Source organism: Amblyraja radiata, chromosome 21 (genome assembly GCF_010909765.2).
Source record: "Amblyraja radiata isolate CabotCenter1 chromosome 21, sAmbRad1.1.pri, whole genome shotgun sequence".
In the NCBI taxonomy this organism is placed as follows: Eukaryota; Metazoa; Chordata; class Chondrichthyes; order Rajiformes; family Rajidae; genus Amblyraja; species Amblyraja radiata.
The window spans coordinates 19305531-19327520 of NC_045976.1; positions in this window are offsets into that span (position 1 = coordinate 19305531).

Consider the following 21990-nt stretch of genomic DNA (forward strand, 5'->3'; position numbering starts at 1 on the left):
TGTCTATCTTCGGTTTAAACCAGCATCTGTTGTTCCTAACACTAAAGGGAAGTGATTGTTGTTCCAAGGAGGGAGTTATGGTCATCTTGGAAGTAGGTATCATCCTTTGCACCTGCTTCTCGCTCCAAAGTTAGTTTTGAGTGAATTTTAGTTACTCATTTGCACGTTATGGAGCCGATCAAAGTAGTTTGTATATGGCTTATCTCATATTTCTGCGTATATGTCCATTTGTTTTTTTCTGCATTAAGAGTATTCCTTCCAATGATATGTGCAACAAAAAAATGGTTAAGACTACTTATTAGGTATTTTTGGAAAAGAGAGATGACTTGTTCACTGGTATGGCTTGTACATTGCTATGTTCATCCAATGTAGTTGGGCTTGATAGAATTCAACATTTATTTTCCAAAACACTGCTTTTTAGCCTCTAGATTTTAATGTTTACTTAAACTTAAATCAATGGAAATCGTAAAACACAATTGTAAACCATCAATGGTTTCAAGACGTTTTTTTTTTCTCCCTCCTTCAATAAAGTAAAAACCTACATGTATTTTAAGCCCAAGAAAGGTGTTTTCTACAAAGAAACAAAAGACCGCAGATGCTGGAAACTGGAGCAACAAAACAATCTGCTGGAGGAACTCAGTGGCATCTTTCCACCCACAACTGCTCGACCTGCTGAGTTCCTCAAGCAGATTATTTGTTGTTTAAGGTGTTTTCTACAATCCCTCAAAAGGAGGGTGTGATCGACACCGGATTATATTTTTCTGTTACAAGTTCTGATACCAATACCTCAATAGTTTGAATGAATGTTTTTTGTTCTGTAAATTCTCGTATCATATTTGCACATTGTGTCATTTTTAATGTTGAATTAAAAAGGACAGTTATTTTAAATCAAATGTAATGTCTTTTTATGATTGAAACCTAAATTCTGTATTTATGTTATTTAATAGCTGTCGTCTGCCGACTGAAAGACTTGCTGAGTCAGTTGTATTTGGTTGTGAAATGGGGAGAATAACAAATATATTTTGGAGATGTCACGTGTATTATAGAGAAAGGGTGTCCAGGAAATTAGCATGCCAATGCATAAAGCTTTAAGTTGAGAATCCCAGCATTTTGCTTAGAGATTTCTTGACAAACTCAACAGTACCTTACCCCACTGTGTCACTTATTTTATTATCTTTAGTATCTTTCTCATCAATGGGACAAAACATACTAAGAAAACATGATGGGTGGAGTACATAAAAGCAGACTACTGAAACCAAAAAGCCAAGCAAACCCATTCTGGCTGTTTAGTGCTTAATCAGTCTGTTCTCAATCATCAGCTGACTTTAAAAGATCAGCTACTCACAACCAATACTTGTTCACCAATACCAGTTTGTAAATTGTCTGAAGTAGGGTTTTGGCCCGAAACGTTGCCTATTTCCTTCGCTCCGTTGATGCTGCTGCACCCGCTGAGTTTCTCCGGCATTTTTGTCTACCGGTAAAAGGCAGAAATATTTAACTTTGCAACTCCTTATTCATCCTAACGAAACATCGCTCTGCTGGAGGAGCACGGCTGGTTGAGTAGCATCTGGGGTGGAAAGGACGTTGATGTTTCAGGTTGAGACTTTGCATCAGACTGCTGACTGGGAATCATCTTCAGGTAATTCATCAATGATTTGCTTTCCATCATACAATTAGAACTGTATGCACATTCATTACACAGCATTCAATTCCAATCACAGTTGCTCAGCAAATGAAGCAGTCCATTGTTGGATGTAATACTAGACTAAGTGGGACCCGTTGGGGTGTGTGGGGGAGGGGGTGTGTGTGGGCGAGGGGGGAGAGGGTTGTGTGAGGGAGGGGGAGTGTGGGGGAGGGGGAGTGTGTGGGAGGGGGGGTGTGGGGGAGGGGAGTGTGTGGGGGGGAAGGGGGACGTGAGGGTGGGGGTGGGGTGTTGTGGGGGCAGGGGGGAGAGTGCTCGGAGAAAATACCGGGGCTATCGCGGGGAGGGGGCAGGAGCCAGCAAGGGGGACCAGAGGGGAAGGGGCTAGAGCGGACTCACGGCGGTCGCTGGTCGCTGTCCTCCGCTGAGATCAGATTTTCCGTTTGGCGTCATTTCCCGGGCCGGGCCATTAAATTCCCTCCAGAAATTGTGTCCAGTGGAAACCTCCGTCGGCCATCCACCGCTCCAGTAAGAAAGACGCGATGGCGTAGGAAGGGGCGGACTGTCCCACGGAGGGACAGGAGAAAAGATGCGGCGCTGAACGGCAGGATAGGAGATCGATCTGCGCACTCGCGGTTTTAAAGATTTTTAAACCTCGCTAAATTTTACATTAGGCCACCGATCGGACCAAAACTTGGTGCACTCGCAGCGCAGAAGAACGGCGAGTAAGCTGCCGAAAAATCATAGCGCTATCGCGTAATGTTTTTGTGCAAATAGAATGACCGTGCAACCGGAAGATAACAAGATCAGAGCTTTAGTTATGTACTAGACCAAGTGCAGACCCGTTGGGTCTGTTTCCCCAACGGCGTTTTGCAGGGGGGGGGGGGGGAGGGGGGGCTGCGGCATCAAACTCATATTAACCAACCCCCAAACACACAGGTGGGGGGAGGGAGGGGGGATGTGAAGAGGGGAGGGAGGGGAGAGGAGGTGGAGGAAATGGGACAGATTTGGGAGGGAAAGGAGAGCGGGGTAGGGGGTGAGAGAGGGGGATGGGGAGATAGATGTGGTGGAGGGGGAGGATGGGGAGGTAGGGAAGGAGGGAGGGAGGGGGAGAGGGGTGGGGGAGAGAGGGGAAAGAGTGGAGAGGGAGGTGGAGAGGGGTAGGGGGAGTGATGGAAGAGGGACAGAGGGGTAGGAGGAAGGGGGTGGCGTAGAGAGGGAAGGGGGGTGGGGGAGAGAGGGATGGGTGGGAGAGGGGTTTCGGAGAGGGAAACATAGAACCATTGAAATTAAGTGCAGGAGTAGGCCATTCGGCCCTTCGAGCCTGCACCACCATTCAATATGATCGTGGCTGATCATCCAACTCAGTATCCTGTACCTGCCTTCTCTCCATACCCCCTGATCCCTTTAGCCACAAGGACCACATCTAACTCCCCTCTTAAATACAGCCAATGAACAGGCCTCAACTACCTTCTGTGCCAGTGAATTCCAGAGATTCACCACTCTCTGTGTTAAAAATGTTTTTCTCATCTCGGTCCTAAAAGATTTACCCCTTATCCTTAAACTGTGACCCCTTGTTCTGGACTTCCCCAACATCTGGAACAATCTTCCTGCATCTAGCCTGTCCAACCCCTTAAGAATTTTGTAAGTTTCTATAAGATACCCCCTCAATCTTTTAAATTCTAGCATGTACAAGCCGAGTCTATCCAGTCTTTCGTCATATGAAAGTCCTGACATCCCAGGAATCAGTCTGGTGAACCTTCTCTGTACTCCCTCTATGGCAACGATGTATTTGAACATTGGGCATTGTGACATCACACGATGGAACGTTCACCAGGGGCTGGGGCTGGTGCTGCTTCTATGGGTGAGAAGCCAGTTTAGTTGTGAAATATTGGGGGGGGGGGGGGTGGGTTAGGATTTGATTAAAAACGTGCACTTAAACACGACGACCAATGGCAAACCCGTTGGGTCTGATCCCCCAACGCAGCCGTTCCCTACCTGTAGCCCCCACTGGGGGGGGGGGGTGGGGGGCGGGCGCCTCACACACACTAACCACCCCCACACACAGAGTTGGAAAAGTGCATAAAGACCGTTCCCTACCTGTAGCCCCCAGGGGAGATTTGGTCGTCGAAGTCGGGTCCCTGCCGTCTTAAAATATCGTATCTTGAAGTCGTCGAAGTCGGGTCCGTCTCGGCAACGCGTGGGGGGGGTGGTGGGGGGGTTAGCGGTGCGGCATCACACACACGAAGCTTAGACACACACAGAGCCTTAAAAGTGTAAATGCCCGACCTCTTTTCCGTTTTTCTCTAATTTAATTAAGATGTGCAGGTGGTGTTCTTATCGAGGTTCAGGGGTGAATGACGTAAATATTTTCACACAATATGGGAACATCTCATGTTGTCTTGAAGGCTCCTCGGCCCACATCTGACTCTCTGTACTGTCACTATGGCAACGATGTCTATGAGCACTGGGCATTGTGACATCACACGATGGAACGTTCACCATTGGCTGGGGCTCCTGCATAGGCATATGTAAATGGGTCCATTCCGATTGGACATATGTGAAGATTGGGCATTGTGACATCACACGATGGAACGCTCAGCAGGGGCTGGTGCTGGTGAAGGTTCTGTGGGTGTGAAGCCAGTTTAGTTTTGAAATATTGGGGGGGGGGGGGGGTTAGGATTTGATTAAAAACGTACACTTAAACACGTCGAAATGTAATGAGGAACGGATACTTAGAAAGAAAAGAGAAATCTCTACCAAAATGGAAAAGATGTCGGCGATTCAGCGTTCCCCCTTATCCTTAAACTTTGACCCCTTGTTCTGGTCTTCCCCAACATCCGGAACAATCTTCCTGCATCTAGCCTGTCCAACCCCTTAAGAATTTTAAACGTCTCTATAAGATACCCCCTCAATCTTCTAAAATCTAGCGATTACAAGGCGAGTCTATCCAGTCTTTCTTCATATGAAAGTTCTGACATAACAGGAATCAGCCAGGTGAACCTTCTCTGTACTCCCTCTCTATGGCAACGATGTCTTTGAACATTGGGCATTGTGACATCACACGATGGAACGTTCACCATTGGCTTGGGCTCCTGCATAGGCATATGTAAATGAATCCATTCCGATTGGACATATGTGAAGATTGGGCATTGTGACATCACACGATGGAACGCTCAGCAGGGGCTGGTGCTGGTGAAGGTTCTGTGGGTGTGAAGCCAGTTTAGTTTTGAAATATTGGGGGGGGGGGGGGGTTAGGATTTGATTAAAAACGTACACTTAAACACGTCGAAATGTAATGAGGAACGGATACTTAGAAAGAAAAGAGAAATCTCTACCAAAATGGAAAAGATGTCGGCGATTCAGCGTTCCCCCTTATCCTTAAACTTTGACCCCTTGTTCTGGTCTTCCCCAACATCCGGAACAATCTTCCTGCATCTAGCCTGTCCAACCCCTTAAGAATTTTAAACGTCTCTATAAGATACCCCCTCAATCTTCTAAAATCTAGCGATTACAAGGCGAGTCTATCCAGTCTTTCTTCATATGAAAGTTCTGACATAACAGGAATCAGCCTGGTGAACCTTCTCTGTACTCCCTCTCTATGGCAACGATGTCTTTGAGCATTGGGCATTGTGACATCACACGATGGAACGTTCACCATTGGCTTGGGCTCCTGCATAGGCATATGTAAATGGATCCATTCCGATTGGACATATGTGAAGATTGGGCATTGTGACATCACACGATGGAACGTTCAGCAGGGGCTGGGGCTGGTGAAGGTTCTGTGGGTGTGAAGCCAGTTTAGTTTTGAAATATTGGGGGGGGGGGGGGAAGGATTTGATTAAAAACGTGTACTTAAACACGACGGAATGTAATGAGGAGCGGATACTTAGAAAGAAAAGTGAAATCTCTACCGAAATGGAAAAGATGTCGGCGATTCTGCGTCCAGTTTCGGAGTTGCAGGGAATCAATGGAAGAAATGTGACAGCCGGACGGAGTTCCGTTTCGGAATTTTGGGCGAGAGTTTTATATATTAACTAGACCAAGTGCAGACCCGTTGGGTCTGTTTCCCCAACGGCGTTTTGCAGGGGGGGGGGGGAGGGGGGGCTGCGGCATCAAACTCATATTAACCAACCCCCAAACACACAGGTGGGGGGAGGGAGGGGGGATGTGAAGAGGGGAGGGAGGGGAGAGGAGGTGGAGGAAATGGGACAGATTTGGGAGGGAAAGGAGAGCGGGGTAGGGGGTGAGAGAGGGGGATGGGGAGAGAGATGTGGTGGAGGGGGAGGATGGGGAGGTAGGGAAGGAGGGAGGGAGGGGGAGAGGGGTGGGGGAGAGAGGGGAAAGAGTGGGGAGGGAGGTGGAGAGGGGTAGGGGGAGTGATGGAAGAGGGACAGAGGGGTAGGAGGAAGGGGGTGGCGTAGAGAGGGAAGGGGGGGTGGGGGAGAGAGGGATGGGTGGGAGAGGGGTGCGGAGAGGGAAACATAGAACCATTGAAATTAAGTGCAGGAGTAGGCCATTCGGCCCTTCGAGCCTGCACCACCATTCAATATGATCGTGGCTGATCATCCAACTCAGTATCCTGTACCTGCCTTCTCTCCATACCCCCTGATCCCTTTAGCCACAAGGACCACAATACAGCCAATGAACAGGCCTCAACCACCTTCTGTGCCAGTGAATTCCAGAGATTCACCACTCTCTGTGTGAAAAATGTTTTTCTCATCTAGGTCCTAAAAGATTTACCCCTTATCCTTAAACTGTGACCCCTTGTTCTGGACTTCCCCAACATCTGGAACAATCTTCCTGCATCTAGCCTGTCCAACCCCTTAAGAATCTTGTAAGTTTCTATAAGATACCGCCTCAATCTTCTAAATTCTAGCGAGTACAAACCGAGTCTATCCAGTCTTTCGTCATATGAAAGTCCTGACATCCCAGGAATCAGCCTGGTGAACCTTCTCTGTACTCCCTCTATGGCAACGATGTATTTGAACATTGGGCATTGTGACATAACACGATGGAACGTTCACCATGGGCTGGGGCTGGTGCTGCTTCTATGGGTGAGAAGCCAGTTTATTTTTGAAATATTGGGGGGGGGGTGGGTTAGGATTTGATTAAAAACGTGCACTTAAACACGACGACCAATGGCAAACCCGTTGGGTCTGATCCCCCAACGCAGCCGTTCCCTACCCGTAGCCCCCACTGGGGGGGGGTGGGGGGCGGCATCACACACACTAACCACCCCCACACACAGAGTTGGAAAAGTGTATAAAGACCGTTCTATACCTGTAGCCCCCAGGGGAGACGTGGTCGTCGAAGTCGGGTTCCGGCCGTCTTAAAATAGCGTATCTTGAAGTCGTCGAAGTCGGGTCCGTCTCGGCAACGCGGGGGGGGGGGGGGGGTGTGGCGGGGCGGCATCACACACACGAAGCATGCCCACACACAGAGCCTTAAAAGTGTAATGCCCCAACGCAGCAGTTGCCTACCCGCAGCCCTCACGGGAGACGTGGTCCTCGAAGTAGTGCCGTCCCCGAAAGGCCGTTTTTAAATGGCGTCGCTTGAGGTTGTGCTACGGGCGCCAGCAGCCGTTATGGTCGCTGGCCAGCAGGAGGCGACAAAATGAGTGAGGGGGGGGGGGGGGGGAGGAGATGGTTTTAATGAAAAAAATGGACATAAACATAACGAAATGTAATGAGGAGTGGATAGCTGGAAGGGAAAGTGAAATGTCTACCGAAATGTCTGCTTGTATGGGGGAGAAGCCAGTTTGTATTTGAAAAACTGGGGGTGGGGGGGAGAAGGCATTACACTTTTGCGTATGTGAGCATTGGGCAATGTGACATCACACGTTGGAACGTTCAGCAGGGGCTGGGGCTGGTGAAGCTTCTGTGGGTGTGAAGACAGTTTAGTTTTGAAATATTGGGGGGGGGGGGGGGGTATGTTATCCATTAAAAACGTGCGCTTAAACACGACGGAATGAAATGAGAAGCGCATACTTAGAAAGAAAAGCGAAATCTCTGACGAAGTGGAAAAGACGTTGGTGGTCCTGCGGCCCCCAATAGCCCCCAATGGGGGGGGGGGGGGGGGGGCCTCACACACACTAACCACCCCCACACACAGAGTTGGAAAAGTGCATAAAGACCGTTCCCTACCTGTAGCCCCCAGGGGAGATTTGGTCGTCGAAGTCGGGTCCCTGCCGTCTTAAAATAGCGTATCTTGAAGTCGTCGAAGTCGGGTCCGTCTCGGCAACGCGTGGGGGGGGTGGTGGGGGTGTTAGCGGTGCGGCATCACACACACGAAGCTTCGACACACACAGAGCCTTAAAAGTGTAAATGCCCGACCTCTTTTCCGTTTTTCTCTAATTTAATTAAGATGTGCAGGTGGTGTTCTTATCGAGGTTCAGGGGTGAATGACGTAAATATTTTCACACAATATGGGAACATCTCATGTTGTCTTGAAGGCTCCTCGGCCCACATCTGACTCTCTGTACTGTCACTATGGCAACGATGTCTATGAGCACCGGGCATTGTGACATCACACGATGGAACGTTCACCATTGGCTTGGGCTCCTGCATAGGCATATGTAAATGGGTCCATTCCGATTGGACATATGTGAAGATTGGGCATTGTGACATCACACGATGGAACGTTCAGCAGGGGCTGGGGCTGGTGAAGGTTCTGTGGGTGTGAAGCCAGTTTAGTTTTGAAATATTGGGGGGGGGGGGGTGAATGATTTGATTAAAAACGTGTACTTAAACACGACGGAATGTAATGAGGAGCGGATACTTAGAAAGAAAAGTGAAATCTCTACCGAAATGGAAAAGATGTCGGCGATTCTGCGTCCAGTTTCGGAGTTGCAGGGAATCAATGGAAGAAATGTGGCAGCCGGACGGAGTTCCGTTTCGGAATTTTGGGCGAGAGTTTTATATATTAACTAGACCAAGTGCAGACCCGTTGGGTCTGTTTCCCCAACGGCGTTTTGCAGGGGGGGGGGGGGGAGGGGGGGCTGCGGCATCAAACTCATATTAACCAACCCCCAAACACACAGGTGGGGGGAGGGAGGGGGGATGTGAAGAGGGGAGGGAGGGGAGAGGAGGTGGAGGAAATGGGACAGATTTGGGAGGGAAAGGAGAGCGGGGTAGGGGGTGAGAGAGGGGGATGGGGAGATAGATGTGGTGGAGGGGGAGGATGGGGAGGTAGGGAAGGAGGGAGGGAGGGGGAGAGGGGTGGGGGAGAGAGGGGAAAGAGTGGAGAGGGAGGTGGAGAGGGGTAGGGGGAGTGATGGAAGAGGGACAGAGGGGTAGGAGGAAGGGGGTGGCGTAGAGAGGGAAGGGGGGTGGGGGAGAGAGGGATGGGTGGGAGAGGGGTTTCGGAGAGGGAAACATAGAACCATTGAAATTAAGTGCAGGAGTAGGCCATTCGGCCCTTCGAGCCTGCACCACCATTCAATATGATCGTGGCTGATCATCCAACTCAGTATCCTGTACCTGCCTTCTCTCCATACCCCCTGATCCCTTTAGCCACAAGGACCACATCTAACTCCCTCTTAAATACAGCCAATGAACAGGCCTCAACTACCTTCTGTGCCAGTGAATTCCAGAGATTCACCACTCTCTGTGTTAAAAATGTTTTTCTCATCTCGGTCCTAAAAGATTTACCCCTTATCCTTAAACTGTGACCCCTTGTTCTGGACTTCCCCAACATCTGGAACAATCTTCCTGCATCTAGCCTGTCCAACCCCTTAAGAATTTTGTAAGTTTCTATAAGATACCCCCTCAATCTTTTAAATTCTAGCATGTACAAGCCGAGTCTATCCAGTCTTTCGTCATATGAAAGTCCTGACATCCCAGGAATCAGTCTGGTGAACCTTCTCTGTACTCCCTCTATGGCAACGATGTATTTGAACATTGGGCATTGTGACATCACACGATGGAACGTTCACCAGGGGCTGGGGCTGGTGCTGCTTCTATGGGTGAGAAGCCAGTTTAGTTGTGAAATATTGGGGGGGGGGGGGGTGGGTTAGGATTTGATTAAAAACGTGCACTTAAACACGACGACCAATGGCAAACCCGTTGGGTCTGATCCCCCAACGCAGCCGTTCCCTACCCGTAGCCCCCACTGGGGGGGGGGGGTGGGGGGCGGGCGCCTCACACACACTAACCACCCCCACACACAGAGTTGGAAAAGTGCATAAAGACCGTTCCCTACCTGTAGCCCCCAGGGGAGATTTGGTCGTCGAAGTCGGGTCCCTGCCGTCTTAAAATATCGTATCTTGAAGTCGTCGAAGTCGGGTCCGTCTCGGCAACGCGTGGGGGGGGTGGTGGGGGGGTTAGCGGTGCGGCATCACACACACGAAGCTTCGACACACACAGAGCCTTAAAAGTGTAAATGCCCGACCTCTTTTCCGTTTTTCTCTAATTTAATTAAGATGTGCAGGTGGTGTTCTTATCGAGGTTCAGGGGTGAATGACGTAAATATTTTCACACAATATGGGAACATCTCATGTTGTCTTGAAGGCTCCTCGGCCCACATCTGACTCTCTGTACTGTCACTATGGCAACGATGTCTATGAGCACTGGGCATTGTGACATCACACGATGGAACGTTCACCATTGGCTGGGGCTCCTGCATAGGCATATGTAAATGAATCCATTCCGATTGGACATATGTGAAGATTGGGCATTGTGACATCACACGATGGAACGCTCAGCAGGGGCTGGTGCTGGTGAAGGTTCTGTGGGTGTGAAGCCAGTTTAGTTTTGAAATATTGGGGGGGGGGGGGGGGTTAGGATTTGATTAAAAACGTACACTTAAACACGTCGAAATGTAATGAGGAACGGATACTTAGAAAGAAAAGAGAAATCTCTACCAAAATGGAAAAGATGTCGGCGATTCAGCGTTCCCCCTTATCCTTAAACTTTGACCCCTTGTTCTGGTCTTCCCCAACATCCGGAACAATCTTCCTGCATCTAGCCTGTCCAACCCCTTAAGAATTTTAAACGTCTCTATAAGATACCCCCTCAATCTTCTAAAATCTAGCGATTACAAGGCGAGTCTATCCAGTCTTTCTTCATATGAAAGTTCTGACATAACAGGAATCAGCCTGGTGAACCTTCTCTGTACTCCCTCTCTATGGCAACGATGTCTTTGAGCATTGGGCATTGTGACATCACACGATGGAACGTTCACCATTGGCTTGGGCTCCTGCATAGGCATATGTAAATGGATCCATTCCGATTGGACATATGTGAAGATTGGGCATTGTGACATCACACGATGGAACGTTCAGCAGGGGCTGGGGCTGGTGAAGCTTCTGTGGGTGTGAAGACAGTTTAGTTTTGAAATATTGGGGGGGGGGGGGGGTATGTTACCATTAAAAACGTGCGCTTAAACACGACGGAATGAAATGAGAAGCGCATACTTAGAAAGAAAAGCGAAATCTCTGACGAAGTGGAAAAGACGTTGGTGGTCCTGCGGCCCCCAATAGCCCCCAATGGGGGGGGGGGGGGGGGGGGCCTCACACACACTAACCACCCCCACACACAGAGTTGGAAAAGTGCATAAAGACCGTTCCCTACCTGTAGCCCCCAGGGGAGATTTGGTCGTCGAAGTCGGGTCCCTGCCGTCTTAAAATAGCGTATCTTGAAGTCGTCGAAGTCGGGTCCGTCTCGGCAACGCGTGGGGGGGGTGGTGGGGGTGTTAGCGGTGCGGCATCACACACACGAAGCTTCGACACACACAGAGCCTTAAAAGTGTAAATGCCCGACCTCTTTTCCGTTTTTCTCTAATTTAATTAAGATGTGCAGGTGGTGTTCTTATCGAGGTTCAGGGGTGAATGACGTAAATATTTTCACACAATATGGGAACATCTCATGTTGTCTTGAAGGCTCCTCGGCCCACATCTGACTCTCTGTACTGTCACTATGGCAACGATGTCTATGAGCACCGGGCATTGTGACATCACACGATGGAACGTTCACCATTGGCTTGGGCTCCTGCATAGGCATATGTAAATGGGTCCATTCCGATTGGACATATGTGAAGATTGGGCATTGTGACATCACACGATGGAACGTTCAGCAGGGGCTGGGGCTGGTGAAGGTTCTGTGGGTGTGAAGCCAGTTTAGTTTTGAAATATTGGGGGGGGGGGGTGAATGATTTGATTAAAAACGTGTACTTAAACACGACGGAATGTAATGAGGAGCGGATACTTAGAAAGAAAAGTGAAATCTCTACCGAAATGGAAAAGATGTCGGCGATTCTGCGTCCAGTTTCGGAGTTGCAGGGAATCAATGGAAGAAATGTGGCAGCCGGACGGAGTTCCGTTTCGGAATTTTGGGCGAGAGTTTTATATATTAACTAGACCAAGTGCAGACCCGTTGGGTCTGTTTCCCCAACGGCGTTTTGCAGGGGGGGGGGGGGAGGGGGGGCTGCGGCATCAAACTCATATTAACCAACCCCCAAACACACAGGTGGGGGGAGGGAGGGGGGATGTGAAGAGGGGAGGGAGGGGAGAGGAGGTGGAGGAAATGGGACAGATTTGGGAGGGAAAGGAGAGCGGGGTAGGGGGTGAGAGAGGGGGATGGGGAGATAGATGTGGTGGAGGGGGAGGATGGGGAGGTAGGGAAGGAGGGAGGGAGGGGGAGAGGGGTGGGGGAGAGAGGGGAAAGAGTGGAGAGGGAGGTGGAGAGGGGTAGGGGGAGTGATGGAAGAGGGACAGAGGGGTAGGAGGAAGGGGGTGGCGTAGAGAGGGAAGGGGGGTGGGGGAGAGAGGGATGGGTGGGAGAGGGGTTTCGGAGAGGGAAACATAGAACCATTGAAATTAAGTGCAGGAGTAGGCCATTCGGCCCTTCGAGCCTGCACCACCATTCAATATGATCGTGGCTGATCATCCAACTCAGTATCCTGTACCTGCCTTCTCTCCATACCCCCTGATCCCTTTAGCCACAAGGACCACATCTAACTCCCTCTTAAATACAGCCAATGAACAGGCCTCAACTACCTTCTGTGCCAGTGAATTCCAGAGATTCACCACTCTCTGTGTTAAAAATGTTTTTCTCATCTCGGTCCTAAAAGATTTACCCCTTATCCTTAAACTGTGACCCCTTGTTCTGGACTTCCCCAACATCTGGAACAATCTTCCTGCATCTAGCCTGTCCAACCCCTTAAGAATTTTGTAAGTTTCTATAAGATACCCCCTCAATCTTTTAAATTCTAGCATGTACAAGCCGAGTCTATCCAGTCTTTCGTCATATGAAAGTCCTGACATCCCAGGAATCAGTCTGGTGAACCTTCTCTGTACTCCCTCTATGGCAACGATGTATTTGAACATTGGGCATTGTGACATCACACGATGGAACGTTCACCAGGGGCTGGGGCTGGTGCTGCTTCTATGGGTGAGAAGCCAGTTTAGTTGTGAAATATTGGGGGGGGGGGGGGTGGGTTAGGATTTGATTAAAAACGTGCACTTAAACACGACGACCAATGGCAAACCCGTTGGGTCTGATCCCCCAACGCAGCCGTTCCCTACCCGTAGCCCCCACTGGGGGGGGGGGTGGGGGGCGGGCGCCTCACACACACTAACCACCCCCACACACAGAGTTGGAAAAGTGCATAAAGACCGTTCCCTACCTGTAGCCCCCAGGGGAGATTTGGTCGTCGAAGTCAGGTCCCTGCCGTCTTAAAATATCGTATCTTGAAGTCGTCGAAGTCGGGTCCGTCTCGGCAACGCGTGGGGGGGGTGGTGGGGGGGTTAGCGGTGCGGCATCACACACACGAAGCTTCGACACACACAGAGCCTTAAAAGTGTAAATGCCCGACCTCTTTTCCGTTTTTCTCTAATTTAATTAAGATGTGCAGGTGGTGTTCTTATCGAGGTTCAGGGGTGAATGACGTAAATATTTTCACACAATATGGGAACATCTCATGTTGTCTTGAAGGCTCCTCGGCCCACATCTGACTCTCTGTACTGTCACTATGGCAACGATGTCTATGAGCACTGGGCATTGTGACATCACACGATGGAACGTTCACCATTGGCTGGGGCTCCTGCATAGGCATATGTAAATGAATCCATTCCGATTGGACATATGTGAAGATTGGGCATTGTGACATCACACGATGGAACGCTCAGCAGGGGCTGGTGCTGGTGAAGGTTCTGTGGGTGTGAAGCCAGTTTAGTTTTGAAATATTGGGGGGGGGGGGGGGGGTTAGGATTTGATTAAAAACGTACACTTAAACACGTCGAAATGTAATGAGGAACGGATACTTAGAAAGAAAAGAGAAATCTCTACCAAAATGGAAAAGATGTCGGCGATTCAGCGTTCCCCCTTATCCTTAAACTTTGACCCCTTGTTCTGGTCTTCCCCAACATCCGGAACAATCTTCCTGCATCTAGCCTGTCCAACCCCTTAAGAATTTTAAACGTCTCTATAAGATACCCCCTCAATCTTCTAAAATCTAGCGATTACAAGGCGAGTCTATCCAGTCTTTCTTCATATGAAAGTTCTGACATAACAGGAATCAGCCTGGTGAACCTTCTCTGTACTGTCACTATGGCAACGATGTCTTTGAGCATTGGGCATTGTGACATCACACGATGGAACGTTCACCATTGGCTTGGGCTCCTGCATAGGCATATGTAAATGGATCCATTCCGATTGGACATATGTGAAGATTGGGCATTGTGACATCACACGATGGAACGTTCAGCAGGGGCTGGGGCTGGTGAAGGTTCTGTGGGTGTGAAGCCAGTTTAGTTTTGAAATATTGGGGGGGGGGGGGGAAGGATTTGATTAAAAACGTGTACTTAAACACGACGGAATGTAATGAGGAGCGGATACTTAGAAAGAAAAGTGAAATCTCTACCGAAATGGAAAAGATGTCGGCGATTCTGCGTCCAGTTTCGGAGTTGCAGGGAATCAATGGAAGAAATGTGACAGCCGGACGGAGTTCCGTTTCGGAATCTTGGGCGAGAGTTTTATATATTAATAGATAGATAGATAGATAGATAGAAGAAGATCGATAATTAGATGATTGACAGAGTATGGGTTGTGGCAAATAACATTAATGCTACAAAGGGACTAGGCAATGACTTTCCACAAGGGAGCCTAACCGTGATATTCATCAACATGCTGGGGGTTGAAACAAACTCTGCTGGATTAATCATGTAAATACTGTAGTTGGAAGCAAGAGCGGAACTCGCTATCAAAACATGGAGGGGACGGGGGACACAATTTTTTGGCGGCCACGCGCGCATGCACACACACACACGGCTTCGGAGGCTCAATCTAGCGCTAAATGCAGCTCCACACTGCCTGTCTCACCGGGTTAACCTACAAGCCCTGACTGGACTGACGAGATACCAGCGCTGCTTCTCCGCGCTGGCCATATTTCCCGCAAGTCCAGGGAGCGCTGTAGGTTTACTTGGCGGGACAGGCAGAGTTGAGCTGGGTTTAGTGCTGTCTCTCTGCGCTGGCTGAGGGCCTGGGGACACAGCTCACGTCTGACTCCCGATCTCTCTGGCCACCCGTGGGGGGGGCACTCGGGACAGCGCCGGAGACCCGGCCGGGATCGATCCTGCCTGCGGATGAGGCGCAGGTCTGTGCCACGTCTCCCCCCTCCAATCGCCGCGCTCTATCCTCAGTCCCCTCCCTCCCCTCCACTCCTCCCTCCTCCAATCATCGTGCCCTCGATCATCAGTCTCACCCCCACTGTCTCACGGAAAGCGGAGATTTGAAAATCCGGATCACAAAAACTTGGGGGGGATGTCCCCCACCTCTCAAAACATGGGGGGGGGGACGCGTCCCCTCTGGCCCCCCGGGTTTTCCGCCCCTGGTTGGAAGAATAAACCAGAAGCTGTGTATCCCTTGCTAAGTGACTTGCCTTTTGATTCCATTGTCCACGGTCATTTTACTGATGTGATATTGTTTGCCTTCAAATACATTCCACAGAATACATATCAAAGAAAATTGTATTTGTGAAAAGCAACAAGAATGGCTTTCAAAAATTGAGAGGTTAATCTATCATGAGTGTAATGGAAAACTCTCCACTTGGCTGGTAAGTACAGTTTCAACAACTCAAGAAGCTCAATACCACCAGGAAATGCCCCGCTATTACAGTACATTCAGAAAAAAATTCAGACCCCTTCACTTTTTCCACATTTTGTTACGTTACAGCCTTATTTTTAAAATGGATTAAATTCTTTTTTTTGTCATCAATTTACACACAATACCCCCGAATGAAGAAGCGAAAACAGGAGTTTAGACATTTGTGCTAAGTAATTATAAATAAACCACTGAAACATCGCATAAGTATTATGTATAATACTGAAATATCACATAAGTATTCTGACTCTTTGCAATGACACTCAAAATTGAGCTTGGGTGCATTGCGTTTCCATTGATTAACCTTGAGATGTTTCCACAACTTGATTGGAGTCCACCAGTGGTAAATTAAATTGATTGGACATGATTTGGAAAGGCACAAACCTGTCCATATAAGGTCCCACAGTTGACAGTGCATGTCAGAGCAAAAACCAAGCCAGGAAAACGAAGGAATTGTCCATAGACAGGATTGTGTCGAGACACAGATCTGGGGAAGGGTATAAAATAATTTCTGCAGCATTGCAGGTCTCGAAGAGCACAGTGGTCTCTGTTATTCTTAAATAGAAGAACTTTAGAACCACCAGGACTCTTAATAGAGCTGGCTGCCTGGCCAAACTGAGCAATCAGGGGAGAAGTGCATTGGTCAGAGAAGTGACCAAGAACCCGATGAATGAATGAATGAATGAATGAATACGTTTATTGGCAAGGTATCCACATACAAGGAATTTGCCTTGGTGCTCCGCCCGCAAGTGACAACATGGCATACAGTGACAGTTAGGAATGACACGTGAAAAACATTAAACATTAATAATAAAACATTCTTGATTAAACATCTGAATTAAATAAAATACCAGAGCAAAAGGAGCCTACATATTTTTGGTTATTGAGTAGAGCTACTACTCGTTGAAAAATACTGTGTTTATGTCTGGCTGTGGCAGCTTTGACAGTCCGGAGTCGCCTTCCAGAGGGAAGTGATTCAAAGAGTTTATGGCCAGGGTGAGAGGGATCAGAGATGATCTTACCCACTCGCTTCCTGGCCCTTGCAGTGTACAGTTCATCAATGGAGCAAAGGTTGCAGCTAATAACCTCAGCTGATCAGACGATTCGCTGCAGCCTCCAGATGTCGTGCTTGGTGGCTGAGCCAAATCAGACCATGATGGAGGTGAGGACAGACTCTATGATGGCCATATAGAATTGGACCACCATTGCCTGTGGCAGATTGTGCTTCCTCAGCTGCCGCTGGAAGTACATCATCAGTTGTGCCTTTTTGACTGTGGAGTCGATGGTGGCCCCCCATTTAGGTCCTTGGAGATGGTGGTTCCCAGAAATTTAAAAGACTCCACAGATTTGACTGTGGTGTTGTTGATGGTGAGTGGGGGGAGGGGAGGGGGAGCTCTCCTAAAGTCTACAATCAATCCCACTGTCATAAGAGCATTGCGCTCCAGGTTGATGCAATGGCACCAGGACACCAGCCGTGTCATTTCCTGTCTGTAGGCAGATTCCTCCCCATCCTAGATCAGTCCAATCAGGGTTGTGTCATCCACAAACTTGAGAAGCTTGACAGTGGAGTCACTGGAGGTGCAGTCAGTGGTGCAGAGAGTAGAGGAGAGGAGAGAGTACGCAGCCTTGCTCAGTAAACCACTCCTCAGTAAAAGGCACATGACAGCCCACTTGGAGTTTGCCAAAAGGCACCTAAAGGACTCTCAGACCTTGAGAAACAAGATTCTCTGGTCTGATGAAACCAAGATTTAACTCTTTGGCCTGAATGCCAAGCGTCATGTCAGGAGGAAACCAGGCACCGCTCATCACCTGGCCAATATCATGCCTACGGTGAAGCATGGTGGTGGCAGCATCATGCTGTGGGGATGCTTTTCAGCTGCAGGAACTAGGAGACTAGTCAAGATCGAGGGAAAGATGAACGGAGCAAAGTACAGAGTGATCCTTGATGAAAACCTGCTCTAGAGCCTTCTGGACCTCAGACTGGGGCAGAGGTTCACCTTCCAACAGGACAAAGATCCTAAGCACACAGCCAAGACAACACAGGAGTGGCTTTGTGACAAGTCTGTGAATGCCCTTGAGTGGCCCAGCCAGAGACCGGACTTGAACCCGATTGAACATCTCTGGAGGGAACTGTAAATAGCTGTGCATCGACACTCCCCATCCAATGTGACAGAGCTTGAGAGGATCTGCAGAGAATGGGAGAAATTACCCAAATACAGGTGTGCCAAGCTTGTAGCATCATACCCAAGAAGACTTGAGGCTGCAATCGCTGCCAAAGGTGCCTCAACAAAGTACTGAATAAAGGGTCTGAATACTTATGTAAATGTGATATTTCAGTTATTTCTTTTTAATTACTTTGCAAAAATTTCTAAACACATGTTTTCGCTTTTTTATTATGGGGTATTGTGTGTAGATTGATGATAAAAAATGAATTTAATCTATTTTTGAATAAGGCTGTAACGTAACAAAATGTGGAAAAAGTGAAGCGGTTTGAATACTTTCTGAATTCATTGTAAATGTTCAACTTTTAATTTTTAACTGCCAGCCTACAATAATGACATATTTACTTAATAATGGAAATCATATACTGATCTAAAATTTTAATGTTTTGTTATTACTCATGAATATTACTCACATATTACTCATTGCACCCGTCTCTACCAGTGGACCATAAACATTTCAACAACCTCACTTAGACAAATAAATATAATATGCACTTGATTACGCTGTCCCTGGTGCCATTCTTCAGCAAACTTGATTGTCCATTTCAGAAGTGCTCTTAATAGAACCAAATCAAATGAAGCCGCCCGCTGCCATGAACTTTGGTGGCAGTGGGCTCACCAGCTGTTTAACACTAATTTCATTCATGGCGTGAATTGGATCAAGGTTGAAGTGCTGTCTAAACAAACACTGGATAATGTCCACTATCATTCAGCGCAGACTAATCCTAAACTAATTGTTATGGTAATTATTGCCTTAATTAGATTCTTGGTCATAAGTGATGCCACACTCAACACAGGTGTCTGCAGCTGACATAATATAGATTCTTGGTCATAAGTGAAGTACATAAGTGATTATTGATTCAGCAGGTAAGCATTTTGTAACCTTGAATGCAGCATTCTGTCTAGTCTGGTGTTTCCTGCGAGGAACATGGTAAGATGTGCAAACTTGTCCCATTTTAGAATCTGAACACATTTCTGTCATAGGAATTCTGGATCAAGGTAACTTATTTTTTTAAAGCCCTTTGAAGGATTCTATCATTTATTTTGCTTTTGCTGCTTACACGTAGTGGGTACGTCGGAGCTCGGGGACGTCTCTTAGGGGCTCGAAACGCTAACGGCAGGTACTCGGGAAGACTCGCTAACGCCAGGTAAGCATAGGAAGACGCGTGAAGATTTTTCAACATGTTGAAAAATGTCCACGAGAGCCCCGAGTACCGACGAGTAGTCATTACCGTAAATCTCCGAGTTCGAATCAGGGCAAACTCGGGAGAGCTTTTGGAATGAACTCGTACCGTGGTACAGGGCTTTAATTTCTTAATTTGTCTTCACAGTTTATCTTGCACCATGCACCCTCTCTTGTCTGTCTCTTGTCATAGACTGTTCTTATATTTTCTTGATACCCTTTCTTTCCCACCATTCTTCACTTTGTCTATACATGCTTAAGACAAGCTACATTTTAAGATTTTGCAATTCTGACAATGGTGTTTTCCCAAATTCAAGACACGTGTCTATCTCCAGAGATGCTGCCTGTCCCGCTGAGTTACTCCAGCATTTTGTGTCTATCTCCGGTTTAAACCAGCATCTGAAGCTCCATCCTACATATGTTAAAGTGATTTACAGCAAATTAAGTACCAGTGAAATTAATTCCAAGTAAATGTGGCAAACTATTTCTACACTGCAATCTCCCGTAAACATCAGAATGATGGGGAATGGATACATTTGTTTTTGATGTTGAGTGTAGGACAAGTATTGGGCTGAAATGTGCCGATCAGAAAGAACCACGGGATGTTTTCTTTCCACCAGAACGGATAGTCAAGATCTCAGTTCCCCGAAAAAAAATAGCACTGCTGCCTGTCACGTATTAATTCTCTCCAGAGATGCTGCCTGTCCCGCTGAGTTATTCTAGCATTTTGGATCTACCTTTGGTGTCAACCAGCATCTACAGTTCCTTCCTACACATTTTGTTTGCCCCACTGTGAAATCTCCCCAAGGTATGTCTACTTTGAAGAAGTTCTCCTCCGATGGGAGTTTGGCAATATCCTCTCTGGCTGCTCACCCTTTGTGTTGATCTGTCGTTTTCACACCTTACCCTTCCATACCTCTGTGTCTCCCTCTCCCCTGACTCTCAGTCTGAGGAAGGATCTCGACCCAAAATGTCATTCATTCCTCTATCCAGAGATGCAGCCTGCCCCGCTGAATCACTCCAGTATTTTGTGTCTACCTTCAGTGTAAACCAGCATTTGCAGTTCCTTCCTGCACTCCTCTAGCTGTGCAAACTCCCCCAGCATTGTGTGCATTGTCATTATCGTGCTGGAGCATTATTAAAGGCTGGTGGTGGGGCTTCAGGATCTACACCTGAGACCCAGTTGCTGCTCACTGACCACTTCGCCCTGCAGGTCAGCTACCAAAGTGAAGCCTGAGAATGCTTGGATCAGCGGGACCTCATAAAGGTAAGTACAGCATCAGGAATAGCACATAGGATGACCAGAAGGAATGGCTAAACCGAGTGTGATAATGTTTAATACCATATCGGTAATCCACAATCCGCTTTTCCCTCATTCAGAGGCAGCTTGGCTGTTTACTGGAAGCACACAAATACCTAATTTAAATATTTTCCAGACTATTGTTAATTCAAAGCGTTAATACCCAGCGATCATTAGTGCCAGGCTTTCCGACTGCCACTTAATATGTCTGTGTATTGCAGCAAATGGGATTGAAGAGGGGGAAAAAAAGTGCAGCCACAAGTCTACAGTGAGTTTGCATCTGATTTCCCTCCACCTCAGATGATATCCTGAAAGATCTCATTCCAAGATCCAGGATGAAAAGAAGATTCCAGTTATTCCTGTTACATAGGATGTGGATATTGGACTTGCCTGGATATAATTCTGCTTGATATTGCATGGGGTGAATCTCTCAATTAATGCCACAGTTGGTTTCTTTAGTCATTCATCAGGAGCGTCCAGCTTGGATGAGGCCCCCAGGGGAATATTCACTGTCAACTGCTATTTCAATATCCGGTTTTAATTCACTAGATACTGCAGGACAGACAATGCTCAGCAAAGAAACTAGAGTATCTTTGATGCTCAGTAAAGTTGCATGTCACGTCTGAAGTAAAGTCAGCAAAGGGTTCAGTGCTTTTCCTTGGTATCATCACACTGTGCTTCTGATTGTGGCTCCTTCTCACCACTTTCATCCTCCTAACTACAAGTCTGTGGTGTAGAATACATAATCAGTTTATGCCCCAGTAATACATTTAGGAACATCCTGGTTATTATGAAAGCTTCACAATATGGGGTCTGCTGCTGTCAAATGAGGCCAGTAATCAGAAGGAAATGCATGGGTTAAATTTACAAAGATCGTTTCATGCCTAATTCTGAACAATGATAGAAATGTATATTTACATTCTGTGATTTTTTTTCCATTTCAGTGATGCCATATGCCAACAAGGCTTGCATTTATTCCCTATCACTGACTGCTCTTGAGAAGTCATAGATTATGCTGAGCTGCTGCAGTCCTTGTGATGAAGGTACACTCACAGTGCTTCAGGGGGTATCAGTGCCGTAATCCCATTTTCCAGCACTTGGCCCATTGTATTTGTGTTCCAACACCCCATCTGCACTAACAGCGTCTTTATTCTTTCAACAAAATTGTGCTATCTCACAGTTATTGATGCAAATCCTCATTTTCCAATTATTTGCTCATTTCGCAAGTTTATTAGGTGTCTCGCTGTGATTTGTTAGCATCCTCCTCTGTACTGAGGACAGAACTCACAGTTGAACAGGTTTTATAACCATGTGCTTTTGACTTGGTTATCATCTAACCACTGGAGGGATTTGAACATACAAGAATAACAACTCTTAAAGTCACCATCAGGATATACATCGGTCTCGGACCAGTTACGATTTTCAGATGGGAAAGTGGAATAATTGGTGAATATAGATTTTTTTGCTGCTGAACAGTAGCAATGAAATCTCACGATTTAGTTGATGTTTCAGACCACGATTCTCCTCTGAAATGGGTATATTTA